The sequence below is a fragment of the Pinus tabuliformis genome, chromosome X, assembly GCF_031772625.1.
Source record: "Pinus tabuliformis cultivar Carrire ecotype Pingquan chromosome X, CPIR1, whole genome shotgun sequence".
NCBI classification, from domain to species: domain Eukaryota; kingdom Viridiplantae; phylum Streptophyta; class Pinopsida; order Pinales; family Pinaceae; genus Pinus; species Pinus tabuliformis.
Window position 1 is genome coordinate 1,251,684,112 of NC_142308.1, and position 13,053 is coordinate 1,251,697,164.

Genomic DNA, 13,053 nt, shown 5'->3' on the forward strand with positions numbered 1-13,053 from the left:
AATAATTTTATATATCATTTCCTTCAATAATATAACTTTTGATTGTAGGACCGGAAGAAACTGCACATGAACAAGCACTTCTGCTTAATTACACCAACTATATTGACACACAAATATTTGATTTCCCTAAATCTGAATGCAATTTCATATTATTTAAAAAGCATGAACATTATGATATACCTACCATAACGTATCCAGAGCAATAACGATATTGAGCTTTCAGTTCTCATAGTGTAGGCTGTAAAGAAGGGGAAAACTTTATTGTATTTTATGTTGTGACAATAAAGGTAATGTTATGAACAAGAAGATACAATCAGATAATTTTATAGATGTCCAACAAATGACTAAGAAATAGGTCGACACTCCAGAGTACAATCGGTAGTTAATAGAACAGTTCCATATTCTAAAATGTTTACAAAAGTAGAGATACCAATGGTTATATTAGAGAGGGTAGCAAGATTTAGGTAAAGAAAAGAGGAAAACCCTCATAGACACCAGGCCCTAGCTCTATTACAGTGAAATCTAGCACCTTAGTGCAAAGCCTCACTAGGTGACCAAGGCAATGAGCAACAATGGAAGTGTCACCACTATCACCTTCGTAACTACTTTTATTGTTTTAGTGATAGATGAAAATCCAACACAAGGGAGGCTTCCCTTGTAGAGCTTAAGGATCAAATGTGTTAATTTTCCACTGCTCTATTCTATGTTAGTTACTTTTAGCCCAATTAACTTCTTCAATAAGCAATCCTTTCAACAATAATTAATTCTTCCAATAATCAACAGTAAATGACGATAGAACAGTAAATGCAATCACATTAGGAGACAATTAACAACAGACACCGATTTGGTCAAAGACCAGGGAAAAACTCCACAATGGGGAAAACACTTTGAAAATTCTTCTTCTATTAGATTGTCATAAAATGTTCAGCAGAGAGTACAATCAGCCCAAATCCAAAAGAGTCAAGTAAAACTTTAACTATTCAAATAGACAAATCAATATCCAATCAATATGAGCTTCAAATGTCAACTTTAGTCAAACTGTCAGATCTGCTATACTGTCAAAGTAAACAGCAGTCAAGATTGCCTTAATCAGGCCACAAGTCAATGATCAAAGTGCCTTCCAACAGCTCGGTCAAAGGTCAAACGGCTCAGCCTTGAATGCAGGTCAAAAATCATTCAAAACAGTCTTGAAATCCATGGTCAAACCTGGTCAATGGAGAGAGGAAGTCTGTGGTCAACGCAGGTCTGAAATCTGTGATCAAACCCTGCGGTTAGCGGTGGTCAAACTGCCCAGATTGCCTCAGTTCCTGTGGCAAACAATGCATCCTTCCCAAACAGAAATTCTTCCACAAAAATTGAAGTAAATCATGCCAAAATAACCCAAGTCAACATTGGTCAAAGCCCTTCAAACAGAAAAGTCGACGCTGCAGTCAAAGATGCCAAGAGACCTCGCATGTGTGAGAGAGAGAAGGCTGCCTCAGACCTGTACGAACCAATCCAAGCAAGAGAGAGAAGAAATGATGTGTTGTGTTGATGTCCAAATGAGCTTGAGGTCACTTGTATTTATATCTGATGGAGGAGGGACAATTTGTCCTTAGGCCGACCTTGACAATTTGTGTCCGTGGGCTTGACTTCAAAAATACACTTTCCCTTATCCAAATTCAGTGCTTCAAAGGTCAATTTTGCTCCTCTCGGAAAGAGGAATCTAATTCAATGATTGGAATTTGTCACTAAGCTACCAAATTAACAGCCCCTCAGCTAGGGAGAAATTCCAACTAGATCATGTGATCATCGCAAGTATCAAATCATGTCCCATCTCTGCTCAACTCTATCTGTTGAATCATTCTCAAATCTAAAGAAGAAGAATCATAGGGGAGCTTCAACTACCACCCTCTATATCAAGCAATAGGCAAGATACAACTTACCAAGCAAGGATCACAACCATCCCATTATGCAACCAATGGGCGAGATACCACTTGCTATAAGAGGTAAGGATCACATCCATCCTATTGCCTACCGATCTTCCCAACAATGACCCTCAAGAGTAGTGTGGTAGAACACTTGCATCATAATCTGAGCCTAGGTTAGATACCCGACTTTCCAAAGGTCAATTTTGCTCCTCTCGGAAAGAGGAATCTAATTCAATGATTGGAATTTGTCACTAAGCTACCAAATTAACAGCCCCTCAGCTAGGGAGAAATTCCAACTAGATCATGTGATCATCGCAAGTATCAAATCATGTCCCATCTCTGCTCAACTCTATATGTTGAATCATTCTCAAATCTAAAGAAGAAGAATCATAGGGGAGCTTCAACTACCACCCTCTATATCAAGCAATAGGCAAGATACAACCTACTAAGCAAGGATCACAACCATCCCATTCTGCAACCAATGGGCGAGATACCACTTGCTATAAGAGGTAAGGATCACATCCATCCTATTGCCTACCGATCTTCCCAACAATGACCCTCAAGAGTAGTGTGGTAGAACACTTGCATCATAATCTGAGCCTAGGTTAGATACCCGACTTTCCAAAGGTAACGATCACACGCCCTAAGCCTCCTCAACCCATTGGCCAGACGGGGAGGTACAATCTTGTTAAAGAAACTGTAACTAGGTTCAGTCTTCATAATGACATGATATTTGTAAATGATGAAATAAAAGAAACAAATTTATTTTTGTATTCCTTGCTACATGGGTTTCATGAGCAAGAGGTTTATTTGTTGGTGGCTCCCATTGAGAGCCTTAGGATTTATTTTAAGTAAAAGAGTCAATGTCATGTATGAAGAAGCTCTTCTTGAACCTATGTTTAATGTATACAAGTCTATAAGAAATGTCTAGAAGCCGTCCAAAGACAAACACAATCCCTCTTGAAGAAATAAACCTGCAAATCGAATTAAAAGAAATCATGTCGGCTCACCTATGGAGACACATCCGTTCAGCATGACATGTCGACTCATTTATGGAGGACAAACTACTATAAATACCCAGCTAGGGTCCCCGCAAAAGTGGAGTACAAAACTCGGATTCTCCGTAACTTTTAAATCGGTGCAGTAGAGTACAGAACTCGGATTCATCTGAAGTTTTCGGAAGGCTGTCGCAGGAAGATTTCGGATGTCACTTAGGAGGTCTGTCCACAGTACAAATAAAGTCTCGGCCTCCTCACAGTCTCAGTGGATACCACAGAAAAGGACTCGAACTTGTCGCATTGCAATCTCGGCATACATGTGATGAGAAGGATCTCGGTAACACTCTAGACACAGTCACAGTCTTGGTGATCAGTGTCTCAGCATACTAAACATAGTCACTGTCTTGCTATATTTGTGATGAAGAGGATCTCTATGATACATTCTCACCATACATTCTAGACATAGTCCTGACCCCGACATAGTTGTAGTCATGGTAGTTATAAGGTCGTGATCTTGATCTCGGTACAGCGCTCATATCTCACTGTAGAGATCTCATTGTCCTTATGAAGATCTTCGTGGTGTAGCAATGATGCAACAAAGATCTCAGTGCAGCAAATATGCAACAGTAAATGATCTCGATTGTACAGTAGTGAAGGCCTCGGTGTTGCAACAGTGATGACTTCAGACATCAACGGCAGTGATAATGATCTCAGCAATGACAAAGAAGAGGATTGGTGCCTTGGTCTTGGAGTGGCTAAATAGGTCAAGGGTCATTGTCTTGGTATTCGTCAGTTGGAATCTCTATAAGAAGAATTTTGTGCGGGTTTTCCTCTCAAAGAATGAGAGGTTTTGGCCCTGGCAGAAAGCCAACACCTTGTGTTCTTGTCTCTTTTGTTTTGGTAGCTATTTGATGAACTACGAAGACACACTCTAATAATATCAAGATAAGATTGTGCTAATAAGAAAAATTTAAAAATACCTTGCAAATAGTTATCATGGCAAGAAGAATCTTATTAACTCAATTTGCCCTAGATTCTTCAACATAGTATCGAAGCAAGGTGTTGAAGTCAAAGAAAGGGTAGAAAAGAGACATTCAAGGATCAAGTTTCAAGAAGGGCATCAAAGCAAGTTGAAGGTTATCAAAAGAAAAGGATCAAGATCTACATTGAAGAATAAAACTCTAGATTGAATAAGCAGTCTACAACAACAAGAGTTAATCAAGCACTAATTAAAAGTGCAGTCTACAAGCAGTTATCATCAAAAGGCCACAAAGACCCTCATCAAGTTGTCTACAAAGCAAGATAGCTCGAAGGACCTCAAAAACGAAGATCACATCATCTTGGCGAAAGTCAAAACCCTAGAAGCAGTCCTGATCTACACTACAAAAGAAGGCAAAGCATATTGAAGTCAAGAAGGCATTGTCATCTTCAAGGTTATAAAAACAAGCAAGGATCATTTCCTTGCCCTAGAAGAAGATCATCTGAAGAAGCAGCAAATCATCCTCATCAAAAGGAGCAACCTTTTGTATTAAAGAAAGGCTTTTTCATCTGAAAGAAGATCATCCAAGAGGAAGCTATAATACATCTTCTTCATCCATCATCAAAATGATCAAGTAGAAGAGTTCATCTTCACTTGTCAAGTAAGTATCTTTCACTTTATAATTGAGTTTGGTTAAATGACTTCGTGTTTGCAAGGAGATCTATAAATCGGTTAGGTCATTGAAATTCCTTGCATAAGAAAGGAGGATAGATATAGTCCCCAGAAGAGAAGTCATTGATATCTATGGAAAAGTCTTTGAAGGTGAAGCATTGTTTGAATGCATGGAAAAAGGATCAAGGGACTCATAGGATTCTTATGAAATCAGTGAAATGTCCCTATGTAGCAAGAGAGGAGACATAAAAGAGATATATGAAATGCTAGAAGATATATTCTCTGAAAATGCAGTAAAGAAGGTCATATCACTTAGACCTGATCTAATCAAAATTGAAGGTATCAAAAAATGAAGGAATATCTTCATGAGCTCTCAATTGGGAGATCTGGGAGAGATGATAAGAAGATAATCATCATTGTTTTAAATACACTAACTGATAAGCAAGGTAACAAATGTCCATGAACAAGAAAGTTACCTCATTCGACAACTTGTGGTCTCTAAGCTAGATAGAAAAAGACAAGTTGTGGGAAAAACTGTTGAAGGTCAAAGGACTCAAACATTTGCAGAAAAGAAAGGGAAGTTTGGTTCTCAAACAAGACAAAACAATGCTATAGAAAGATTATGAAAAGAAAGCTCATATCACCAAAAATATGGAGGAAGCTGAAGAAAAGGGCCAAGGAAAGAGGGCGTAACAGATCTCTACTAAGATTGAGATGGTATCCCTCACAAAAGGGTCCTATCATCAGTTCCTAAATCTTTTGTTATAGATATGACCATGATAATAAAATGCATCGTGGCATCATGGAAGCATTAGAAACAAGAGCTCGTAACATCACCATGGGAATCATGAAGGACAAAATCCATGACAGTCAAACGTGAAGGATATAGCTCTTGGGGACCTCATTGGACATTGAAGGAAAGGATGAAGTCATCTAGGACAAGGCTCATCATACATCAAGTCAAAAAGGAAACATCTGCCAGATGGGGATATGTAAGATCCTCAAGATTCTCTAATGGAATCCTCATCGGAGGGATCACTAATCTAGAGAGGAGGCAAGTGTTTCATCAGGAAATCCAAACTTATGGAATTCATAGGATGATGATATGATGAAGCAGATCAAGGGATTGAAGATCTTTTCAATCAAGGAAGCTGCTAGAAGAAGCCTAGATGACCTAAAGGTAAAATGAGGTATGTATGCTTGTATGTAATATTATAAATTCATGTCGTATAGCTACAGGTAACATGGATCACTACTTCTATCCTGAGAATCATGATCAAGGGAAAAGGATCTCCTCCTCTGAAAGGATGCAGGAAGGCATAAGTCACACTAGATGAAATCAACATAACATGTCCTCATATGAAGTATGAGGTGGTTGACTACAATGAAGGAACTCTAATTGAAAGCTCCTGGGAATGGAATGTGTGAGGAAGGAAGAGATCGTGAGATATGCAACCATGATAAAGGCAATCAACATTCGAAAGACGAAGAAGACTTGACTAGGAAATCTCCCAGAAAGATATGGACTCTGATGGAAGTTTGAAAAAGATGAAGACCCTTGACAATGATATCTTTAGGAGATGTGTCAACATGAATGCAGGATGTTGATACCTATAGGAAGATGTCATGATGAAAAGCCATCTCGTAAGGTACTATTTGACTTAATGTTATGTTTTGATTTCTTAAATAATATCTGGATAAATTCATGCAGGGCTACTGGAACAAGAGTTCTAAGTACAAGTACAACTAGTATTCATGTGGTGGAAGGAAATTCATGAAAGAAACATGATGAGGAAGAAGTAGCCATATGACAAAGGTTCTAGATATGTATTAAGAAGGCCATTTTCCATGAAAAAGGAATGACATGGCGATCCAAGAAGGAAAGTGATGGATGGCGAATGCCCTACAAGGAAGAAGCTCGACTGTAGTTCATGACATCAAGGAAAGAAATTGATCTAGTTGAAAGACCCACGAAGAAGAAGCTACTGATGAAAAGGAGAATCCCTAGTTAAGAGGGAGCTCTGACAAGTCCCTAATTGGGAGGGAGCTTGGGCAAGTTCCTAGTCAGAGGGAACTTGGGTACATTCCTTTACAAGAATGGGCATATCTTCCCTAGTTAAGAAGGAGAGATAGACAACATTCGTGTCTTCACTTAGGAAGAAAGAACGAAGGATTGGGTAATCATCTGGCATCCCATGCTCTTTGAGGATGTGTAGGGCATCCAAGATAAGAGTAGGCAAGAGGGCTGATATTCGTTGAGGGTTGGGAACCCAAGATAATAACATACTCAGTGAACACTCGAGTGGGTATGTACCTTGAGAGGCAATGATGAAGGTGTCTATAGCATTGGTCTTGCCAACATTGTGCTCTGATCTGATGAGAGATAGAGTTGTCAGTCAATTCCTTGTTGTGGAAACAATGTTGGTTACTATGATGCTATACAGATGGGTTACCAATCCGATTCTTCTTATGAGAAATTCTTCAGATTGAGAATGACCAAGTACCATTGTGAATACCTCCCTAGTTAAGAGGGAGCATTGAAGAAAGTGTAACTAGATCCGGTCTTCATAATGACATGATATTTGTAAATGATAAAATAAAATAAATAAATTTATTTTTGTATGCCTTGCTGCATGGGTTTCATGAGCAATAGGTTTATTTGTTGGTGGCTCCCATTGAGAACCTTACAATTTATTTTAAGTCAAAGAGTCAATGTCATGTATGAAGAAGCTCTTCTTGAGCCAATGTTTAATGTATACAAGTCTATAAGAAATGTCTAGAAGCCCTCCAAAGGCGAGCACAATCCCTCTTGAAGAAATCGTCCTGCAAATCGAACTAAAAGAAGTCATGTCGGCTCACCTATGGAGACACACTCGTTCAGCATGACACGTCGACTCATTTATGGAGGACAAACTACTATAAATACCCATCTAGGGTTTTTGCAAAAGTGGAGTACAAAACTCGGATTCTCTGTAACTTACAGATGGGTAAGTAGAGTACAGAACTCGGATGGGTACAGTAGAGTACAAAACTCGGATTGATATGAAGTTTTCGGAAGGTTGTCACAGGAAGATTTCGGATGTCACAGGAGTTAATTTTTCATAGGGCGACATTGTTCTTTGCTATGATAGTTGCATTTTATCATAAATACATTAAGTTCACCCCATATCATCATTACAATATTCAGATCTACACCATTATACATCAGCGTATGCAATTACATAGAAAGAAACAACATCACCATCATCATCAATGCAGCGCAATATAAAAGGAACAGTAGAAGATAGCATGCACACACAAGAGACACCAAGATTGGTTTGAGACCAAGGAAAAACCCACTACAGGGAAAACCCTTGCAAATCTTCTTCTTCTTAGATCGTCATCAAATGACGCAACAAAATAGATTACAACGATCCATAACTTTATGTATGTAGAAAAACAATAATGATGTCTATGAAACATATCAAATCATGCTAGGAATCAGAATCCTCATATTGATGGTTGTAATGTGTTGTCACAAACTAATGTCAACTGTTGTATACTGTTGTCGATGTGTCGAATACTGTTGAACATTGATGTTATTGTTAATGAGCCCAATACATATGTTTGCAACGGAAACTAACAAATAAAATCTACAGATCTACAGATCTGTATAATAGTAGAGAGGAGCCTAGATCTACCTTATCACTAAAGTCGACTGAAGCCAAGATGTCAAACACTAGATCTAAACTCGGGTCGCTCTCATCAAACTGTCACTATGCGATTGAAACTTTAGGGTCACTCTCATGAATGTAGTATGCGAGCGACTGTAACTGTAGAGTCGCTCCCAGGAGGTCTCTATGCATGCAACTCTGGCACTAAACTGCAAAGACCCAAAGTTGCTCCCTTGCAAAGCTGTGCAAGTGACCGACAAGCCAAAGTTGCACCCTTGCTGAGTTGTGCTAGCGACCGAGATGACAGGGTCGCTCCTAGGGCTACCTGGTGCGAGCGACCGGGGACCAGAACCTTCTGATCTGCCTTTGAACCCAAAGTCGCTCCCATAAGCCTTTGTGCCAGCATCCAAGGGTCTATAGTCGCTCTCATAGGCTTGTGTGCCAGCGACCAGGGACCAAAATGCCCTGTTCTGTGCCAACGACCAAGATCCAAAAGACCCTAACCCAGAGCGAACCTTTCGCCTATGATTTCGGACCCTTGAGCGAACTCCTTCCGTCGAACCTATGCAAACCAAGACAAAAGAGAAGAGAAGATGTGTCCAAATGATCTTGAGGTCTCTTCTATTTATACGATTTCTTGAGGGGTCACTTGCGGTTAAAACTGACCCAAGCAATTACTCATGTGATTAGGGCCGACCCATTCCATAATACATGTGTGAATAAAATAATTCATAACTTAACTTCCGCTTAACCAAATTGGGTGATCTTTAGGTCGATTTGGTCCTCTCGAAAATAGGAATCTAATGCAATCATTATCTTGGTCATTTGAGTTGTACAAGGTGGAATTTTACCACAATTGCAAAAATTAACAACAGGAAGAGAGGGCAGTCACAGGAAGATTTTGGATGTCACTTAGGAGGTCTGTCCATAGTATAAATAAAGTCTCAGCCTCCTCACGGTCTTGATGGACATCACAGAAAAGGACTCGGACTTGTCTCCTTGCAGCCTCGGCATACATGTGATGAGAAGGATCTCAGTAACACTCTAGACACAGTCACAGTCTTGGTGATCACTATCTCAGCGTACTAAACATAGTCACTGTCTTGGTATATTTGTGATGAAGAGGATCTTTGTGATACATTCTCGGCATACATTCTAGACACAGCCCTGATCCTGGCATAGTTGTAATCATGGTAGTCATAAGGTCATGATCTTGATCTCGATACAACTCTCATATCTCAGTGTAGAGATCTCATTGTCCTAATGAAGATCTCAGTGGTGTAGCAATGATGCAACAATGATCTCAATGCAGTAAGGTGCAACAAAGATGCAACAGTAAATGATCTCAGTGGTATAGTAGTGAAGGCCTCAGTGTTGCAGCAGTGATGACTTCAGACTTCAGTGGCAGTGATGATGATCTCAGCAATGACAAAGAAGAGGATTGGTGTCTTGGTCTTGGAGTGGCTAAATAGGTCAAGGGTCATGGTCTTGGTATTCGTCAATTGGAATCTCTATAAGAATAATTTTGTGCAGTTTTTCCTCTGAAAGAGTGAGATATTTTGGCCCTGGCAGAAAGCAAACATCTTGTGTTCTTGTCTCTTTTGTTTTGGTAGCTATTTTATGAACTAAGAAGACACACTCTAATAATATAAAGAGAAGATTATAAGAAAAAGTTAAAAATACCTCACAAATAGTTATCATGGCAAGAAAGTCTTATTAACTCATTTTTCCCTAGATTCTTCAACAAATCCCAACAAGCCCAGCTTGTGGCTATGATGCCAATTGGGGTATACTCTGCTAGACCAAAATAGGGGGAGATACCCAACTTGTCATAATGTACAAGGATCACGCACACTCTATGGATGACAATAGGGGAGACACTTGACCTACTGCAAGAGTAGGGATCACACACACCTATTGTCCAGAGATCCTGTTAGCGCTTGAATTTGGCCTCAGGCTGAAAAAGACAAAATCCAAGGCAACATCAAACCACTTAGCCTCGTAGCTAGCCCTACGGGGACAGGAGAGGGCTCTCTCCGGGTCTATCTCGGCAAAAGGTCTTCAAAGGGCTGAGATGACCTAATAAAGAACACTGATTTTAGGCTAGTAAACTGATGGCGAAAGTTTGATTTTGAATTTTTAGGGTTTTGTTGGAAATCTGAGCACGACAATTTTGGGTGCGGGGATGAGACACAGTTCTTGCAAAGGTCTTTTTGGGGCAAGGTAGGAGATTGTCTTAATGCCTTTGAAATAAGTGAATGGATGGATATGACCGGTGAGGAGCTAAGGAAAGCAAGAAACCATCGAGAGTTCTCCTTAAACAGATGAAAACATTGATATTAAGCAAACTTAAAGGCAGAGCATAGAAACCATGAATTCTACCTTAACACTTCATTTACTTAATTTGCAGAAGAGAATAGTAAGAAAATGATGCACATAACAAACTTACAAGTACATGAGAGAAACACACCATCAACACAAATAACCACAGGAATCCCAAATAGTGCTGCAAAACCCTGGTCTTTCCTTTGCCAAAATTGCAGAGATACAAAGTGTAAAACAGTCTAAGCTTATCCCTCAAGAGTCCAACCATGAAAATGACTAAGAAAGTACATAATATAGGCAAGCTAACACATTTCCTTGCCTCTAGGGGTCGAGCTCATCATCCTAGGAGCTGTTTCAACCAATTCTAAACTGAGCACTACAATCTAGGCAATCAAAACAACTTGCCTCTATAAGCTAGGAAACCAATTCATTCATTAATTTTTTGCCATTTTATGAATGAATCTTCTAGAATAGGTAAATAAGTGTCCTGTCAACATGAAATTACATCAATTACATCAAGGAGGATGAAAAATCCCACCAAAAAGTCAAAACTAATCAAAGCTGCGTTTTCCTGAGCTGAAGGTGCAAAACTGGTAAATTTTCCCAACGCGTAGCGCGCCTTTCAGCCCACTTTTGGGGCACTTCCTGGCATCCAAATGAGGCACAAGTGGGCTTGTTGGAAAGGTCTGGATGTCTACTCTCCAGCCCAAGTGGAATTTCTCAATTTGGTGGCCATTTGCCCCTCCAAAATTGCAATCTCCCAAGACTGCTTCCTGTGTGTCCAAAAAGTGGCAGAAGGTCATTTTTTGCTTGTTTTTTGACCTTTTGGGAGCTCAAATCTCCATGAAATGTCTTGGCAGTGGCTGAGCAAGTGTAATTTGTCATGACAAATCCAAAAATGTTGAGTTTTCGTGCAATGGACCTCCCCAACTTAAGGGTAGCGCGCGGCGCGCTACGCGTTGAGGGCAAAAACCTGTTTTTGGCACAAAAAATTCAAAATTGACCAAAATTGCTCCAAATTTCCTGAATTTTGAGCTGGAGGTGTATCATTGAGCACCATGCTCCTTCAAGGTGGCTTCAGCCAAAATCTGAAGCGGATCGGGCCTTTTCCTCCGTTTTAGTGCCTTGGCCAAGCGTGCTTTGAGTACCTTCATTTTTGCTTTGCACACATGCATGCGGGCCCAATAATGATTCTTCATGTGGCGGAGCATGTCTTTGTCCCTGTTTGCCTTGGCTAGCAACTTCTCTAAATGAGTGTTCACCCGAATGAGCATAGATCCTTGCTCAATAGGTGTCAAATCACCGGGTCTCTTGCGAGCCAAGTTCCGGTCTTCTCGGATCCTCCGCAACTCATCAAGAGTGTGTTCATCCTCCAACTGCTTGTTGCGCTGCTCTAAGTATGTGATTGTCCAATTTGCCATTTCCAACTTTTGCTGCAACAAGTCATTTTCAGCCCTGATATCAAGGTCAACAATATCTATGTCTGGATCTCCTGATGGCCCCTCATCAATCATGGGCTGCTTGCCTCTCTCCTGTACCTGTGTTGCTGTTGAAAGCGAGGCCCCTTCCACCTGATGTGGAGATAATACTCGTCGTGCAGATGCAAATAAGACCCTGTGGCCTCTCTGATATGTAACATATGGAGGAGCGCTGACATGCTCTGGCTCAGGAATGTCAAACTGATGTGAAGGCCCTCCCTCATCATGGACAATCTCGGGAGGTGGCTGTGGCACCATGAAGAAGTCGCGAGAAATGAAATCCTCCCAAGCAATACCCTGCTGTGCCAACTGATGCATCACTATGATCTCGATCAGTGCATAATTATATATACTTTTGGGTTGTTGTGCGGGGTTCTTCCTTTGCACTACGGGCACCATCTTCTCTATATTTCGGCACATGAAAAATGGAATGTTCATCATTCGTACCCGGGTGAAATGCATCAACAAACGGATATGGTACGAATATAAACGTGAAAATCTGCCCTCACAAGTGAAATAGCGCATAATGAGCCTCATCAAGGGTGCATACTCATCCCTTAGGAATCTGAAAGGAAAAACAACAGTTAGGTGTCTCATGCATCCGGGTTTGATGTATGTTTGATAATGAAATTTGTCTAGCAGCTTGCGCTTGGTCCACTCTTCCCCAACATTTGGTATCCCGATGGCTTGAGCAACCATTTCAGGTGATAGGGTGAAATCCACTCCTGCAAGGTTCACATGGCCATTGTGCAAATGTAGGACAAACAAGCGGACCAGTTCTCTATGGTGTTGAATTTGTGAGATCCTTTCACCATATCCAAAGCATGATTGATACTGAAAACATGACATTGCAAGTGGACAAGCTTGCAAATGAGCCAAAGAAGTGGGCTCTTCCCTGACATGCCGACCACCCTTACCACCCTTGTGATGCCTCCTTGGCACTTCTACCTCTGGTGTTGAATCACTGTCATAACTTTGCTCATAATCTGATTCGGTTTCTAACATGGTTTTGAAGGCAAGATGGCTGAAATGTATTGC